The 19,182-nt window shown below is 40.6% G+C and overlaps 1 protein-coding gene across 8 annotated transcripts in view; it reads left to right on the top strand.

The window, feature by feature from the left end:
- Positions 1-19,182, top strand: part of NEDD4L (NEDD4 like E3 ubiquitin protein ligase) — a 336,292-nt gene that overhangs the window by 214,959 nt on the left and 102,151 nt on the right. The gene's annotated exons all lie outside the window — the stretch shown is intronic.

The raw sequence follows: 19,182 nt of genomic DNA, 5'->3' as shown, positions 1-19,182 counted from the left end.
TCATAAATTCAAACATACAAAATGTGTGAGAGAAGATATCTTATCAGTATGTTTTATATTTTGAGATTATGTGCTGTGTGAAATCCATTGGCATATTCTGCTGGCTTATTTTTAACCACTTCTGGATTATTGTTATATCTTAACTGGTTGAATTGGCTAGGCAGGTTATGGTCAAAAACTTCAGTTTTTATAAGCGTCACGGATGATGCCAATTCAGGTGGTCCATGACCCGCTTCGAGAAACCTTAGGCTGAGAGATGTTGAATGATGCCTCACTCCGAACTGACAACCTTGGAAATACTTTCTCCCTAGCTTAGTTATTTTCATCTGCAAAGCCATTGTTTGAGAAATATCAAACATGCTTTCTTTTTCATAACCAAAAAAATGCTGAAGTGTGTTCATAATCCTGTCTAGTTCTTTGAGAGCACTGAACCTCAGATAGGCCTGTGAAATTCAGAGAGGCATTCTCTCCATTATATACACTGGAAATCTATGTATTTTGCAACTAACAGTGTATAATGCAGCTCGTTCTGGAGTTGGAGGTCTGACCTCTCCGTATGGCCAAAGCCATTTGAAGATCAAAAACTTTGGAGGCACCTTGTACTCTTTTCCACATCCACCCGGTGACCAGGCCCTGCCCCTTCGGCCTCCTGCGGTGACCCCTCCCCTCTTGTCCTCCCACCACTGCTGTGGCCAACTTCTTATCCAGGGCAGTAGTGTCCTAACTGGTTAGATGGTTAACCGCCTCCAGACTGACTCTTCTAGTCTGTCTTCCTAATTGCCGCCCCAAAGTACTATCTCGTGAACTTCAAATCGTATCCTGTCACGTTCTGCTAAAACCCGCTGGTGGCTCTCTTACCGCTACGATCCACCTACTCGCATTTCTCACCTTACGTATCTCTTGGCTCCATCGCCCCACCCCCCTCAAACATCCCCTGGTACAGGGCACTTTTCTAGACCTTTATTCCCCGTTGCCCCTCGAGGATGCCCTCCCTCCCCTTCCTGACAGTCCCTTGCTAACAAGTCTTTTACTCCCTCGCTCTGTTTCCTCTACCCCCGCCATCGTACCTGCATGTGTCTGCAGATCTGTCTGCTCTCAAGCAAGGTTGAAAATTTTTACATTCGAAGACAGATTTTCAGAATAATCTGTTCACACAGTGATTATATACTTGGCTTCTTTTACTTTAAAAATGTTTATTAACGTGAGGGAGTCCAAAGTAATCTGGCCCCTGCTGTCAGAGAGCTTACAGTCTAGGGAGAGAGACAGGTATGGAAAAGATACATGCGAGACAGTATGTGCCAATTATGGAAGTAAGAGTTCAAACCAAGAGGAAGACAGAAATGGATGAAAGCTACTGCTTCTCACAATCGAGAAAGCCTGAAGGCTGCAAAGGAAGAGAGGGGTGAATGGGGTCTTGAAGAATGCATGGGGCTGAGGCGCCAGGCAGAGAGGGCATTTCTAGCAAGAAGGCTTGGAGGAGAGAAAAATCTCAGGCAAATGGGCCTGTGTTAGTGGTTAGGTGAGTGGTTGAGTAGAGAGGAAGTGGGGCTGGAGGGGTGAGTTGAAGCAGGTGTGTAGATGCTATTTGCTAAGGTGTCAGTAGGCTTTTCTCATTCGTGCAGGGTCTGGGGGAACGTCTCTGCCATTTGAGGGCTGGGATTTTGCATTGTTGCTGTGACACATGACATGGTTGACTCTGCTTGATTTAATAAGAATTTGTTTTATGCTCTAAATCAGGAGTCAGCAAACTTTTTCTGTAAAGGGCCAGATAGTAAATATGTTAAGCCTCTATTTAGAGCCTGTTTAGAACAGACCGCATTATACACTGTTAGTTGTGAAGTACACACATTTCGAGTGGAGAGAAAGCCTCTGAATTTCTTGGTCTCTGCTTTAAGCTGGGCGAAGTGTTCCTGGCAGGATTCCGCACCCTCCATCCCTGAAGCCTGCTCTGCAAACAGGCCTCCCGTTCCAACTCCTCCAACTCGGAGTCTGCAATGTACTAGGTATGCCTCTGTGTTTACAGTGTGGTTGTTTGCCTGTTCTCCTGGGTAATGAAAAGAGGACCTGTGGGGCTGGCCTGGTTAGGAAAGCTTTCCTGGCAGGGGCAGTGGGGAGGGTACCGTGGAGAGAAAGGGGGAAGGTTTGAGCTGGGCTGTAGCGTTGATAGTTTAATCTGAATAAACAGTGAAAAGCTGGCGGGCACTGCAGAGAGGTAGGCTGGGTGGGAGGACCTGATATGGCAAGGATTGAGGAGGCACAAATAAGATAGGTCTCTGGGGGCTGGTAAATCATGTAGACTTTTCTTTAAGACAGGCTGACTTCTGGAGCCTTTCCAGAAAGTTGCTGGTGTGTTTTCACTAGGAACTTACCAGTGGCAGGGATGGGGAGCGGGGGGTGGCAGAGGGAATTGGAAATGAGGGCTGAAGCTGAGAAACAGTCCTTTCAAATTATTGTAGGTACATTGCTTTTTCCTGTATTCAACCACAATTAATATATGTTAATCATGGAAACATTCAAAAGTTAACAAAAAACCCACAGAAATCACTCGTAGTCCCATCACCCAGAGATAGTCACTGTTTATTCTCGGCTACCTACGTGAGAGGCATTGAAAAGGTGAACAGAGGAGTTTGGTAAAAGGATAATCAAAAAATGACTTCTTTCATAATTAACTGCTTTCCACTTATGTGCCACTTCCTGAACTCTGCTATAATTCAATTCTTTTTTTTTTTTTTTTAATCGGGAAGGAATAGCCCCGATGGAAATGGTGAGACTTAACAGTGGAATACGTTAGCATGGCTGTGCAATGCAGAATGTTAAAACCTTCTGAAGTGGCTTTTGTTTCTTGTTCTGTGACTCGCCCACTCTGTGGCACATTTTTCATCATGTTTTTCTCTCAACTTCTACCTCATGTTTCCCTTCTTTATATTATACAGTCTCTTTTCATCACTAGGTAATGAGTCCTCCTCCTGCTCTCCATGCCTACAAACAATGTTATAGATAAGCCATGTTTCATAAACAAGTCAATAAAAATTTCCCCTAACCTTTGGAAAATTGTTTTAGAGGAATAAAAAAAGCCTTTTTCCCCCTTAGTATATTACAACTGACCTATTGGAGCAATATTAAAATTAAGAATTTTAAGAAACATAATCTTTAATTAAAAGGTAAAGTTGATAGACCTGTCTATTTTCCAATTCCAACAGTATACCCATGTGAGTAGTACATAGTTTCTGCTTGCTTATTTTTCCATCTGATCCTCTCATTTCTGGCAACAAGGAGTATTTTCTAACTTGGTTAAAATGCTGTCCATTAGCTGGTAAATCTAGTGCTGCCACCTCAGAGGAGAGGCAGGAAGGAACTCTTTCTTAAAAAGGAGGCTTGAACTACTTCTCATTATCTTATGTGGCCCATGATTCATCTATCTGATTTTAAAATGGCACTGAAAAAAAATAAAATGCCACTGAAGTTTATACTCCAAGAAATTTAAATGAACATGGTTATTAATTGCAAAAAAAAAAAAAAAGGTTTGCAGAATATTAATTGCAGTTATTGAAATTAAATAAAAGGTCAGTCAGTCCATTTTGGATCAGTCCAGTGGATTTAAATTAAAAAGTTATACCTACTGAAAGGTCAGAGGAATGAACAAGTGAACTTTGCTCTGTGCAGCTTATCTCAATGAGCTGACCCGACTGGGGCTGGGTCTATTTAGCTCTCTTGCAGGCTTTGATGTCTCAGTTGAGTTTGAACGCTCCCAGTGGGTGGGGCACAGTAGCTCAGACTGGTGTAACATGCTGCAGTTAGGCCTGTTACTTTATATGGGCTCATGAAATGGATTTCCCTCTCCTGGTTACATATAAAAAAGAGAAACCCAAGGGACTATGGAGAGCATGAATTCAAAGTAGGAAATTCCCATCTGTCTCAGGTTGGGTTGTACTGCAGAAACAAAATCTCAGTGGCTTAGACCACGAAGGTTTATTTATTTATTTTTGCTCATGATAGATGTCCAGCATTTGTTAGCAGGGGAGCGGTGCTCAGTGTGGTCACCAAGAGTCCCCAGGATGATGACAGGTAATCCCAGGGATGGTGTGCTTCCACCACCCCTGCCATGGGGGAAAGGAGCATGGCGGATTGCACGTTGCTCTTAAAGGCTCTGCCTAGAAGCCACAGACATCACTTCGTTGGCTAAAGCAAGTCGTGTTGGCTGTGCCTAACTTCAGATTGAAGCAATGCGTGTCTGCCATTGCCCAGAAGGAGGAGAAGTGGGATATTGGAGAAGAGCCTTTAGGACTCAACTGCTACCCTTTTATCCACCTTAATGATCATGAGGCTTTGGGGCAATAGCAAAATCCTTCCTCTTACAAAGGTCCCAGCAGTCAGTCCCCCAGCCAGCTGCTGATGCTGTGCACCATACGCTTGACTTGTGAGAAATCCCTTTTGAGAAAGTAGCTTCCCCATTATTAATTGTTCACCATTATTAATTGTTATGGGCTGAATTGTGTCCCCCCAAAAAGATAGGTTGAGGTCCTAACCCCAAGAATATAAAAATGTGACCTTATTTGGAAATAGGGTCTTGGCAGACATAGTTAAGGTTGAATCGGGTGGGCGCTGATTCAGTATGCCTGGTATCTTTATAACAAAGGGAAATTTGGATACAAACGGGGAGAAATGCCATGTGAAGATGAAGGCAGAGATCAGGGTGATGCAGCAGGAGCCAAGGAACACCAGAGATTGTCAGCAGACCACCTGAAGCTTGGGGAGAGGCCTGAAACGGAGCCCTCAGAAAGAACCCACCCTGCTGACACCTTGATCTTGGCCTTCCAGCCTCTGTGACGATGAGACAATAAATTTCTGTTGGTTAAGCCACCCAGTTTGTGGTACTTTGTTACGGCAACCTTAGCAAACTAATTCACTAATCAATATACTAAAAAAAAAAGTCTTCCTGGGCCTGGCAAGCAGACCTACTGGGGAAATCAAAACAAGGGCCACCTTGGGAAAGTTTGATGAATTCTAGCCAAGATGATGTGTGAAGCTGCTTACGGAGAAATTCTGTTTGCATAATCTTGATCCCCCATCTCGGAAGTAACTTTTAGCAGATGTTTCTCATGTCTCAGCCCTGGAAGCAAAGAGTAAAATATGTTAGCAGGAACTCCCTATTAATAAGAAGAAGAGGAATTTAGGGATGATAGTAGCAATATGAATAATCTATCTTTATCATACCATGGCCGGTGGTTATCAATGTAGAAAAAGTTCCTTTGGGATGAAAAGCTTTGGGGACTGGAATTGCTTTTGTCAGTGATGGGGGAAGGGAGAATTGTATATCCGCAGACGTGCCGGTAGCTTCCATCCGTGATTATCTCCATTGTTGTGGCAACATCTGGTCTTTTGGACAGGGTGATTTTGCATCATCTTGTTATTCTCAGTAAAGATGGTTTGTCAAATACTTGATTTTATTGCTTTGAAAAACTTTTATATAATTGATGCTTCCAATTTAAACTATTTTGCTAAACCATATGTCTGGATATTTTATTTAATTGTGAACCTGCTTTTTCACTGTTGCCATAGAGAATAATGCCGTGGACGTTGTCCAGTTATGGGTAACTCAGTGAGTGATTGGTACTGCTGCATGGCTGGGTACCAGCCTGGTACTTGGACTTGTAGGCGCTGGTGATCTGCTGTGCTTGTCCGCGTGTGTGTTGTTGTGGGGCATTCTTGTGCTCGCTCTCCCTTCTGTACATGCACTACACGCGTGTGCACGCGTGCACCCACACACACTGTCCCTTGCACACATGCTACTATATTCCAGGGTCAAGAGCTATATAATTTTAGGGACTTCCCTGGTGGTCCAGTGGTTGAGAATCCGTCTTGCAACGCAGGGGACGCTGGTTCAATCCCTGGTCGGAGAACTAAGATCCCACATGCCTCGGGGCAGCTAAGCCCGCGCACCGCAACTACTGAGCCCGCACGCCACAACTAAGACTGGATGCAGCCCAAAAAAAAAGAAAACCAACTATATAATTTAAAAAATTCTGAGTAGATGCTTTAAGCAAAGGATTTCTTAATTGATCAGTGCTAGAAAAGAAGGTGCTAAACGGTTACCAAGATATCCTTTTGCAGTTTCCCCCTTCCTACTGCTTGTGAACCCCAGATTTTGTGTGTGTGCTTACCACATGCTTCTGGTGCTGAGGCCTGTGGACGGGTGGTAAAGTGGTTTATGTCTCCAGTAAACAGACCCATTCAGAGAGTCCCTGAGAAGCCAACTCACCAGTGAAATGATGTACACCGGTGTGTTTTGAAGCACGGAACATCCACATCAGTCTAATGCATTCTTGATGCCCTTCTATGCACAGATTGGTTGTTCCGTGAAATTTAAAATTTCAAAATGGTAGAATTCATATTCAAGTCTACATGTGTTCCAATGACGCCTTGCTTTTTTTCTGAAGATTTGTGTTTCTTTCTTTATTTTACTGGATCTTTTAAAAAAGGCAAGTCATATCTGTTTATGTTTGCATAACCACCATCATAAGTGCTTTTCCAAGTTAGTAAATGCTGTTCTGTTAGTAAATCCTTTAACTGTTTTAAAGTTAGTAAAGTTAGTAAATTCTAGTCTTGTTTGCGGATACATGCGTTATCCTGAAATTATATGCTGCCCACACTGTTGTTGAAATACTTTGTTCTAATTGACTGAATACTTCAGACTTTAGTTATAGCCACCAAAGAAATGAATATAAAGCAAGAATACTTTTTGAAAAATGTTCTTATTCAGGGGTTAAATAAATGCTACAAGTTGGTTCATCTTTTGCTAAAGAGTGGTAAGAACAGAACTTGAACACATTGGGAGGGAGCCGTTTTGGCAAACATAATTCTCCTGCTTTTGAAACTTAATTGCAAAGCATCTCTTGGCTGTAATGTTGCAAAAATTGACTTAAAGATTCAGTTCGAGATTGGAAGTGGCAAAATAATAACTGGAAAGAATCAGAGAGCCATTTATTTGTAATTTGGGATCATCTCTTAAGAGTTTCTCTTGACAGCGAATATGAAAATTGATCTGCAGGTCTGTGGCTGGGTGGTTTTCAACACAAAATCTCAGCGAAAGGACTGATGGGCCCTTTCTCATTCTACCCCGATTTAATTTAGGGATTCTAACATTTGTTTGCTTTGAGAAATAGAGAACTTTCTGTTCTTACACTGTTGCAGCATTTCCTCCGGATATTGTAGTATTGTTTGGAATTCTATTTAAACAGTTTTCGCATACTTCTTTTGGCACTACGTAGTGGTTGCCCCTGGGCACGTGTGTCCATGACTGATCCTGCAAAATCATCCTCTTTGTTTACAGTGAACTTGGACCATTGCCCCAATATCATCATGTCGGTTTCCAGGGAGGCCCTGCTTCTGCCTCATGTATCTCTAGTGGATTATTATGTACCAAAGATTGTAGAATTTTTTCTCTTCTTTAACCAGATGACTGCTTGGGTTTATTGTTGACTTGCTTTTCCGTTTTCTCTCTGTTTGTTCCCATTATATAGCCAACCAGTAGCGCCATCTCCCTGTTACTAAGCTGCTCTGCTCAAGTAGCACTGCGCATGCTCACAGGGGAAGACTTTTACTTCAGTTATACTGAGCAGCTCTCTTCATCAGCGTTCTTACTTTACTCTAGACGCTGATTCAGAGAACTGTGATTTGTTCGTTAAGTTTCACTTTTATTTTGTTTAGAAATTCTCTGAATTGAGCTGGATAACAATATAGTAAGGAAAGCAAAATATGAAACTTAAGCCATTGGAAAGACTGTTTTGGACACAGTGGATTCTAGCTTTGAGTGGCTCGCTGCATTTTTCATAGCAGAGAAGTCATTAGCAATTTACTAACATGAAGTATTTCTAAACATCCTTCCGTGTGTCTGGCTCTGCTAATGGCTGTGATGGGGGGAATTTAAGTTGAATAAATGGCCTCTGCAATAAAGAAATGCACATGCTGTTTGAAAAGATAAGACTTGCCTGCCAAACATTAGATAATAAGTCTTTGTTTTTGGAATTTTATTAAAATTAAGGCTGAATATATGTATATACCTGTGTTGAAAAACAGGTTAAGACGTATCCTGAAAAAGTTTTGCCTCAATGATGAGAGTAAATTAGTGCTCTTAAATCTACTCTGAGCCTTCTTGTTTACTTAAAATAAATGAGGAAAAAATACAGAAACTCAATTCATAGTATAATAAGTTACCAAAGCTTTATAAACAGCTCTCCTGACAGCTGTAAGTTTTTGGTTTTTTGAGTTTATACTGATTTATTATATTTTCCCTTTCCAATAAGCCTGTGGACATCTCTTTCAAATCCGATTGATTGTAGCAGAGTTCCTGTGTCATTTTTGGTCATGTGCAGAAATATCCTCAAGATGATATCCTTGTTTGGTTGGCCTATGGATGTATTAAATCCCCACCCTCCCCTCTGTAGTTTTCTTCCCATTAATTTTTTTGGTCTAAAGGAGAAGTCATAAGAGGATAGGTACTTGGGGCTCCTTGAATTAATTTCTAGTTACCCGAATTGCTCATCAACTTCCATTCTTACTTCCTGGGTAACAGCTTTCAGGCGCACCAGATTTCTTTAGATTTATCTCAATTTTGTAATGATTCTTAACACTGCTGCTTTTTCTTTTCCATCTAATTCTGGGCCCCTTTAAATCTCCTTAATCCAGCTCTGATCGCATTATTAGACATGGCAGAGTCATTTTGGTGAACTCCAATTAGCTTTCTTCTTGTTAGAAACATTAGACATATTTCTGTTTTCATTATTCTGCCCACACCTTGAAAGAAGTTTGTAAATGGAAAGGGTGTTTGTGAAGATGCTGGGTGACTTTCTGAGTTATATGTTGGTTCTTTCTCGCCTTTACGTTGCCTCATTTTCACTCATTTGCTCAGACTTAACATCACTTACCACCTAGTATTATGTATTGAAGGTAATAGACAATAAATGCTTGTTGACTGAATGAAAGAGTTAAATATGCCTGAAGTACTTAATAGAAAAACTCAACTCTTATTATTTGTCAGTTCCAGGGAAGATGGCCTTGTATATTATCAAGTTTTTCTGCGAATGCCTAAATTTTGCCATGTTATAGGACTTAATATAGTTGTTACTATTGTTTTGTTTTCAGGAAGGTCAGGAGTAGGTGCACCTCCTTGGCTAGATGGGGCTCGGTATTCTGAGTTGTCTGTTGGGAATGTTTGGACAATCCCAATTGTCCGGATTGTTGGGACAAAAGTCCACTAGACAAATTTACATGTTTTGCCTTCTAGATTTTTCTAACCTATGGTTAATTCCCACCCCTTCAATGAGGCCTTTCCCTGAGACCAGGCTCAATTAAGATAGAAATTGATAATAGATTACCTGTAAAATTGATGGAATGCATAGTCAGCTCTCATTCCGTCCCATTCAGTCATACTGGATGTTTCTAACTCCTATTTAGGAGAAGTTCTAGATCAGTCCAGTTTTTTCTGGAAGTGGGGAAGTCAGTTTTGCATAGATATTAAAACCTGCCCTCCTTTTTCAAACGATTCTTTCCAAGAATCAAATATTTTTAATGAAGCAATTTTATGAAAGCAGAATATAGAAATTAAATATTAGAAGAACTGTATTTCTAGTGGGTTGGTACCTCATTCTTTCAGCACTTTACCCTTTAAATCTTATTCAAACAACATGTTTTAATAAGCTGTTTTCCTGCTTACACAATAAACAGAACATTATTTATTAAGGTGCAGTCTCCTCACCTATGAAAAAATTTAACTTCTTTTATAAGTAGCTATACACAATTTCCATACCTTACGTTCTTAATTATTTATACGATATTTCAGAAATACTGGAATATTTTGCATGTTAGGTGCACATTCTTACCCATACAGGGTCTGTGCTTACAGTCACCACAGGTATATTTAAGTATAAGGTGGTAAAGAACAGAAATTGTATTCATCAGAATCTTTACATATCCAATTCTGAAGTTTTAAAAATATTATATAGTCATAATTTATATATAATGAACTCTACTAACATTTACTGAGTATATGCCTATAGAAGTACTCTATTCTGCAGACTGTAAGGAGATACACCCTGTTCCTCAATGTTTCAACAATGTGGTCAACATTCCAGTAAAGGTGCCATATTTGAGGCATTCATTTGACATCTGCAAAAAGTGCTGTCCTTTTCTGAAAAATAAGTTTTATATAAAGTATTTTAAAAATACTTTATATACTTCATATAAAATTAATTAATTTTAATTTTGTTAACTTGTTTGCACTTAATTTTGTCACAGACTTCTGTCAGTGGATGGTGTCTTAAAGAGAAAGGCATCCTGTGAAAATAATTAACAGTCCTTATGTAGTCTATACTCTTTATCTCGTGGACATAGTGGCCCCTAGCAGAAAACAACATGTTTCAGTGTGTGGAAGAGTGAAGCCCAGCACACTGAGGATTTCCTAAAGGTAATGATAATCCCAGCAGCTTGGAACGTTGACTTGGTGATGCATCGCATACGGTAGTGCTAATTGAGACAGGTCAGTTTGGGTACGCAGTCGAACATGGGGCACCACTAAGGGCTCTGCTGGACATTGGAGCTGCCGTGATGAAAACGTGAGCTGGTTCTCATGTGCATCACCTGCATTTGGAAATTTCCATGGTTTGAGGGTCATGTATGGGGGCCAATAGAAGTTTTCCCAGAAGGCCAGGCATATATGAGAACATGGGATTGTTCTGTGACCACAATGATATAACCTTGTTATTGGCCCAGAATGAGCAACTGCAGGCTAACATTCACACAAAAGGAATTTAATGTGCCGATAATATTTAATTGAAGAACTAGAAGAGCTATTTTAAAACATTTCCTTCTATGACTTTTTTACTGGACACTTCTAGTTTGACATTGTTCAGGTTTAACTTTGTCCTCATTTAACTTTATCCTGTACAAATGCTAAGGAGCTTAATAAAGGTCTATATGATCGAAAAGGCAGCTCTTAACCCAGCATGAAATTCCAGTCTCATTTATTTTTGCTTGCCCTCTGCCAAAGAATTCAGACAACTGCATGCTTGACTTACAAATAGAGGACAAAGCGTTGATCAGCAATTGTGTTTAAAATATGGAGTGGAAATAAGTTTATGTAAAATAAATCCACAAGAAGAAAGAAAGTGGAATATACGTATCTCCTCTAGTATGTGCTTCCTGCCATGGAGTCCGCTGTGTGGAATTGGGGGTAGGGGTCCTACAGGGGCCATCAGCCCTGCAAGGTGACATTTACCCTCATCATCATGAGTTCACGTCTATACTACAAGGCATCTGAATAAATTGAAGTAATTAAGTTCTGACTTTACATAGCAGAATCTAAAGCTCTGTTCACACTGCTTTTCATGTTCTTAGGCTATACATAAATATTTGATATATAGTTTTGCAGAATGAGGTCTAACAGAGTTTTGTAGGGCAAATTTCCATTTGCTTCCTTATGCATTGTGTTTTGTCCAATAGAAAACATCAGACTTGGTAGACAGTTGACTCATTGTGTTGGGGTTTTAATTGTGGTGAGTGTCCTTTTATGTAAGTTGTGTGTGTGTGCCCATGTCTGTGTTTTGCTTGGAAGAACGATGAGTAAGCTAAGGGCAAAACCCGTTTGCTCTTCTTAACACAGATGGTGGGAAGAATACTCTTACAACCATTAACAAAACAAAATAACGCAAGAAAAAGGCAATAATCATGTGCCTAGTTCATATTCCAGATTCATTTACAGCTGAGCATCATCTTGAATGTTACAAGGAAATAAGCTTTAAAATCAGATTACTGTAAAACTTTGCTAATTCATGCTTGACTAATTTGCCCACCCCAGTAGTTCTCACTGAAGTCTTGCTGATCTTCTGTGACTCTGAGAAAAATTTGATAGTAGGCTGTGGAGAAGGCTCCTGTTACTTCTGGGGTTTTTTTTGTTTTGTTTTTTGTATAACTAGTTTGTTTATTTTGGGCTGTGTTGGGTCTTCGTTGCTGCACGTGGGCTTTCTCTAGTTGCGGCGAGTGGGGGCTACTTTTCGCTGCGCTGTGCAGGCGTCTCATTGCGGTGGCTTCTCTCATTGTGGAGCACAGGTTCTAGGCACGTGGGCTTCAGTAGTTGTGGCTCGCGGGCTCAGTAGTTGTGGCTAGTGGGATCCAGAGCGCAGGTTCACTGGTTGTGGCGCACGGGCTTAGTTGCTCCGCGGCATGTGGGATCTTCCTGGACCAGGGCTTGAACCCGTGTCCCCTGCATTGGCAGGCGGATTCTTAACCACTGTGCCACCAGGGAAGTCCCTCCTGTTACTTCTTATTTCCGGGTTCATTGTGGAAAATGTAGTGATATACCTTAAGGTATCGTAAACAAATAAAAGAGAATATACATCTATCTGCCAAACCCTCAAGAGAGGGAGAACATCTGCTGAAAGGCTTGGATTCGATTTTCTTCCTTATTTTTGATTTTTTTTTTAATGCACAAAATAGAAGCGTGAGTAATTGTGAGTAGTCTCCTAGTTTAAGAAAACCTACCATAAAATTTCATATTGTACAGTAAAATTTTATTTATTTATAAAATTTTTTTAAAAGTCTTTGTTGAATTTGTTACAATATTGCTTCAGTTTTATGTCTTGGTTTTCTGGCCACGAGGCATGTGGGATCTTAGCTCCCCGATCAGGGATTGAACCCGCACCCCCTGCACTGGAAGGCAAAGTCTCAACCACTAGACCGCCAGGGAAGTCCTTGTACCGTAAAATTTTAAAAGCACTAAACTATGGAGAGAAGTATCAGTTTATGTAAGGCCGTGAGGTGGGCATTAACATGATTTAGTACTAGTTTTATGACAGAATTTTGTTTTATAAGGAAGGAAAGAAAAGTGAGAGACTTAACTGTGTGGTACAGTTTAGTGTATTGTCTACTTAGACCTTTGGTTTGCTGCTTGCAAAATAAAATGTTTTGGTTAAATATTGATTTTTATTTCCAAAACCCTATGATAGATGCTAACCAAATATATACCAACAGCACCGTTGAGGGCTTTTTAATATTGAGGTCCCAGTGAAAATGTGTTTTAAATCTTGAACATTCGCTGCATCACTTTCTCTGCAGTCTAGATAAATATTACTAACTTGCCACCAAAATAACTGAAAGGCTCAGCTGATGACTGGCTTGTACCCTGTCCAGTTATAAAATCGGAGTATCAGATAAAGAGTGTTCCAGTTATGCCGTGTTCTCAGTGTAGATTCAGCTTGATTCCTTGCACCACGCATCTAGAGGTACAAATGTAAGTAACCACACAAAAGACCGGACCCATGATTAGGCACCATATCCTGGGTTTAGGTATAGTTATAATCAGAAATGTTTGCTATTTTATTCTGACAATTGAAACATTCCTACTGCAGTATCACTAAGTTAATCTGCATATTCCTTTATCTAGATTACGTGTAAAAATAAATGAATGAGTGGCCCACGTTGCTGCAGCGATGAGTGCTAGATCGGCTGTGAATGTTTTCCCAAGTAAATATACCAAATTGCTAATGTTTACAGGTGATTGCTTTGTGTATAAACTAGCTCCGATTCAAGGCTTTGGGCCTAGTCACTTCACTCTCAGTTGCGTCTCGGAAGGCTCTGCTGGAGAGAGGCTGAGGAGCAGCGGGGGGGAAGGAGCAGCTTTCTGTCTCCGGGAATTGCTGATGACTCTGGGTGCTCCTGGCTTGCGTCCCTGGGAGGCCTGGCCAGTAAGACGTCAGGTCTGGAGAGGCAAAAAGGTTGGGAACCAGTGAGCCTAAGCATGCCATTTATTGAATTCTTAATATTTTGATGACTAGAATCTGCTTTTCCGAGTGCTTTTAAATAAGTTTCCGGGCAGAAGTGTGCTTTGCACACACTCTCGAGGTGTGAGCACGCCTCTCGAGGTATAAGATGAATCGGTCGCGCACACTCAGAGCCTGTTCCTTCAGCTCCGGTAGCCGCTGATGGTGACAGCAACTGAAGCAAGAGAAGCCTTTAGTGAGGAGGGGAGGAAGCCTCCACTTGACACCTCATGACCACCAAGTCTTTATTGAGTGTCCTCAGTGTCCAAGGCAGGAGAATGTCTTCTATGGATTTTACACGTTTTAGGGTTGCCAGAGTTGTAAAATCCCCTGAAATCTGTATGTGCTAAGTGTGAATATCTGTACAGCTCTTGGCAAGTTTTCAGGTTCTCCCTTAAATTACCTAAATTTGCTCTCCTGAACCTGAGGTCTTACCCCAGCACTGTATCCCAATGATACTCATGATTTCCGTAATAAAGTTAATTGACTTTCAGGCACTTCATTACTTATTCCCACGTAACAATTAAAAGTAGCATGTTTAATATGCATCCCTCTGTACTATTAAAACAAAACATCCATAACTGCTAGCTATCCTGCTAGCTAGCTAGATATTTTAATAAATTAATACTATTATAAACCCATAGATTGGCGTTAGACTCTGGTTGCTTGGAGCCTGTTACATGCTTGGCACAAAGCAGGCACTAAATAAATATTTGTTGAATGAATAAATGATTGAATGAAGAAGCAAAGAAATGACTAACGGGCCAACCATTTGTCGTACAGTTTAGTAATCAGGAAGTTCAATAGGGAAGTACAGTGAACAGATTTCTTTTGCAAATCTTATTAGTGCAAAGGATTTGTTATTAAATATAGATCCACCTTCATTGTTTGACTGGATAGTCTAAAATAGATCCAAACCCATTGTTTGACTAGGCTTCATAAACGCAGGATAAAATAGATTATACTTCCCGTCATCTGCATGATGCACTGCTATTGCTGACGAAATCCCACCCTTGGCAAATGTGAAACAATAACCAGCATGAAAGCTTGGAGGTTCCTCCACATGTATATAAACAACCTTGGCCAGGCTCAGAGCTGGTAGAGCATCTAAAAGTAGATAGATAATCCCTTATCTTGTTGCATATGAAAATAGTGTTTATATTAAGGCAACATTATTAGAAATGATGTGTGAGAAAAGAATCCTGGCCATGTCTTTTACAATTTAGAGCGAGAAAATATATTAATGTGACTTTGAAGCACAGGATTAGTACTGCTGGAATGTGGAGCAGAGTTGTAGCCAGTTTCTCTTTGATGAAAAACTGTTTGTTTATGCAGACATGTAATATTCTGCCCCATGGAGACTTGTCCCTTGCCCACAAAGTGGCACCCTGTTTTTCCACTGGATGTCCACTGAGAAACACACTGGTGGTGACGGTCCTTGAAAAAGAGAGGTATATTAGGATACCCCCAAATCTTACTGGCTTAACACACTAAAAGTTATTTCTCACTCATGCTACATGCCAACATGGGTCAGCAGGCATGCCCATCCACGTGGTCACTCGGAGACCCAGACAGACAGAAGGTTGCACAGGAGCCCAACTCGGAGGTGCCACTTGTCACCTCTTCTCAGAGTGCACTGGCCAAAACTAGTAATATGGCTCTGCCTGAGGCTGGGAAACGTAGTCTTCTCTGTGTCGAGGAAGGAGAGAGAACTGGTCAGTGCTGAGCGATTCTTGCAATTGGTGAGTAACATTCTCATGTTAAAATCAGTTAGTGAGAGTGTGGTATAATAAATCCACCACCATGTTTTTCAGATTTAAATGGACTAATTTAATTTGTCTAAGTCCATGTCAAGTGGCTATTTTCTGAGCCCTGAGAATAATGGAGTCTGGTTCATTTTCCCACTGTACCAACTTAATTGGCATACAGTGCATGGAATTTGGCCTGTGGTAGAATCTTTGCCTAAGAAAGGCAGCACTCATTTTTGTTTGGTATTTTCCAGTAAGCTAACTTGATATATCAATTTTTAAAGCTAAAGTGTAGCTGGGTGAAACTAAGGACCAAACAAAAATTGCCGCAAACGATTGTTGGTAAGTGAAACAAGAATATTCAGGGGTTTTTTTTGCCCCCATGGATACGGTGAACATGGCCAGCAGCTGGTTGTAACCAAGATAAAGTGTATTTAATTTTCCCCTTCCCTCCTCTCCTTCAAACCACAGCACGCACGCACACACACATGCACACACGCGACCTGCTTATTTAGAATGAAGCAATCCAAGTTGTCTTCTTCTACCTGGGATATAACCAATTTAAGAAGCTAGATTGAATAAGCCATGTAGCCATTAATTGCCTATCATCTTCAAGTGCAGAAAGTAACGTGAAAGATCACAGGTCTGGGGGTTCACCGGAGGCACCTCAGTTCACAGCTCTAAAGCAGAGTTAGAACTTGAACTCATAGTTGTTGGGTGCCGACCAGCGCATCCCGGTGGCCTTCACCCGTGAAGGCACACAGAAAATTAAACTGAGTGTATCCCCCTCAGTGCCAAGGGTCCGCCGGGACTCCTCAGGAGAGCTGCCCTTGGGTGGTTTTCTGAACCTCGTCCTGCGTTCTCACTGCTGCCTCGGTGACTCCGCATTTCCCTCCAGTTGGACTCCAGATGCCTTGGGTGCTCCAGGCCTTCCTCCGTCAGGTCACCGTGTCTGGGGGTAGCACTTTCCCTTGGGCTCTCCTGGGTTTTCCCCGTTCTGCAGAACCCTCCTCTGGCTCTGCCCGAGAGGGGGCCTCCCTCCTGCTCTCTCCTCCCCCGCCGCCTTATCCCTCAGGGCTGGGCTCCTCTCCAGTCCCTCTTCCCATCCTAGGGGCTCCCTCAGCACCCCGTGTGGCCATCCCCACCCAAGTCAGTGCTTTATTCTTGCCTTGCTCGTGGCTCATATTACACTCTATCTTGCAGTCATAGATATTTCTCTATATATTTCTCCCTTAACATCCCTTTCTCTAAGGTCTTATGAGGTCAAGGATTTTTTTTTTATGCATTTTCTTATACCCTTATTGTCTAGTATAGTGCTTGATATATGATTAAATGCTCACTAAGTGTTGAATGAATTTATTATATGTTAGTTTTTAGTACAAACAAGTGTATGGAATGTTAGTTCCCCAATATTAATATTCTTTGCATGCTTAGATTATGTACAATGTACTTAGTAAATGAATGCTTACAAAATGTTGGGCTGGCCAAAAAGTTCGTTCGGGTTTTTGGTAAGATGTTACAGAAAAATCCGAACGAACTTTTTGGCCAACCCAATAGAATTTAATCTGAAAAGTGAGATCTTTTGAGCCATAGAATATTTATCTTAAAAACAAATGAATTGATCCTCGTGTAATTTTTTATTCTCTTTTATAAGTTTAGTGTACTGGGAGCCTGAAAGTAACACTGACTTTGGAGAAGGGTGTACCTAAAGTAATATTCTTCTCTGAAATCATTTTGCTGGGTTATTTCATATCCAACTGGGTGATGTCCAGGAATTTGAGACTAGTGGTTCAGACAAACTTGTCAGACAAGACAAGAAAAATTGTACTTAGCCAGAGAAAAATTAGTTGATGGTTACCTGGTACATGCTGTGCATGGGTTTGTTTTTCATTCGGAGGATAATTGCATCCTTGGATTCTTGCTTAACTGTTGAGTCATGTTTTGTAATAAAATTATTTTATGAAGCTAAGATGAGAAATGGCTTGTTCTGTTCCTGGCAGAATCAGTGCCAGTGTAGTTAATGCACCAGCCTAGCTGGGTTTTAATTTAAAGAACAAATTATCTTTTAAAAGAGTAATAGATACCCCTTTGGAATAGCAAGAAGATGTCAGCTGTTGATATGGGGTTATTATTGTGTGCTTAGATGTCATTAGAAAGCACAGTAATTTTAATAACCCAGGTTGTGTACAATAAAGCTCTTGCTTTTTAAGCATACATCAGCTGTGTGCTATGATCATGTAATGATAAACTGCTTTTATTTATGCTGTTATTTATTTAAAGTTTTAATTAACATAACCTAATCTGCACAAAACATCTTATTGCTTCTGACTCATGTATTCTCTGATGTGTAATAATGGGTTCTCATGAATTGTTTTTAAGATCTCCTTACTCTGAGTAAGGGTTTGGGAATTAGGAAATATTTCATGTACTATTTGTGTTCAGTGACATGAATTCCCATTTTATACCGACCTTTATAACCTTTATACCAACCTTCACATTAGCACGTGGGAAATCTGATCATGAATCAATATCTTGGAAATGCACACCACACTTTCTGCTTTTTCCCAAAATAAACTGAAAGAGCCTCCTTCCTGCCACCGTCTGGTAATATTTTCTCATTTAATTTAAATAACCAGGATAACCAGGAAGCTTTTGTAATCCTTGGTGGGATGTCTTATCAAGCCTGTTGAATTTGGTTTGACGTGGGTTCATTTTGGTTTCACCTTTTTTTAAGAACAAGTTGCATCTGGGATTGGGGGGGAAAGCACTTTCACTGAATGGCTCCAAATTCAATCTCTTGAATTTTTTTTATCTCCCTGCTTTTTTAAAAAAATTGAAGTATAGTTGATAGTCTTTATTTTCAACCAAGCAGCTGTTGACACAGATTTCTTAGCAAGTGGCTAAATAAAAATATGGCAGTTCTGAAATGAACAGAAACGGTTGCTCTGTCAAAAACTAGCAGCTGCCAGCATGCGATTTCTGTGCCACAAGTGCTGGTCTTTCTTAGGTATTCTCATTGTGAGACATTTGATTAAACTGCCCGACCAGCTTCATTTTTCCTTTCAACTTTTGAGGTCAGAGGTAAAAGCAGTTGAGAGGTTTCACATTGTGTACTTGTCTTCCATTTTAAACTAATTATTAAATAGTATTAAAACTACAACAGTAAAAGCAGCCACAACAAAACCTTCAAGCATTCGGATAGCCAGTGGAGCTTTATTTTAAAAGAAACCATAGTTCAAATAAAATTTAAATACTTCAGTATTTTAAATATCTCACTTAATCGTGTGGCCTCAGAAACGACAGTTTAATGAACTCAGAAAAGTGAGGGATATTACAGCATTTTGCTTCGTGCTTTTGTATAACACTGTGAAGAAAGACGATTGCAGCAGACATGTGTGTGAATAGATGTACAATCAGCCAAGCTGTGCCTGGGCTCTCAGGGCAGGCACATAAAAATGGAGGAGGATTTTGGATGTTGAGAGAGGAAATTACTGGCAGGTAGTAGAGATTCTGTTCAGAATCCTTTAGGTTTTATGGGGGGAAATAGTTGTTTTAAGCAGACTTTGAAGGGGTTTGGAATAGAAAGGTATTTCCTTTTTGCCTGTGTCGTCTTCGTGTTTCCA

Source organism: Eubalaena glacialis, chromosome 15 (genome assembly GCF_028564815.1).
Source record: "Eubalaena glacialis isolate mEubGla1 chromosome 15, mEubGla1.1.hap2.+ XY, whole genome shotgun sequence".
Classification (NCBI taxonomy): Eukaryota; Metazoa; Chordata; class Mammalia; order Artiodactyla; family Balaenidae; genus Eubalaena; species Eubalaena glacialis.
This window is presented reverse-complemented; position numbering and strand designations above follow the sequence as displayed.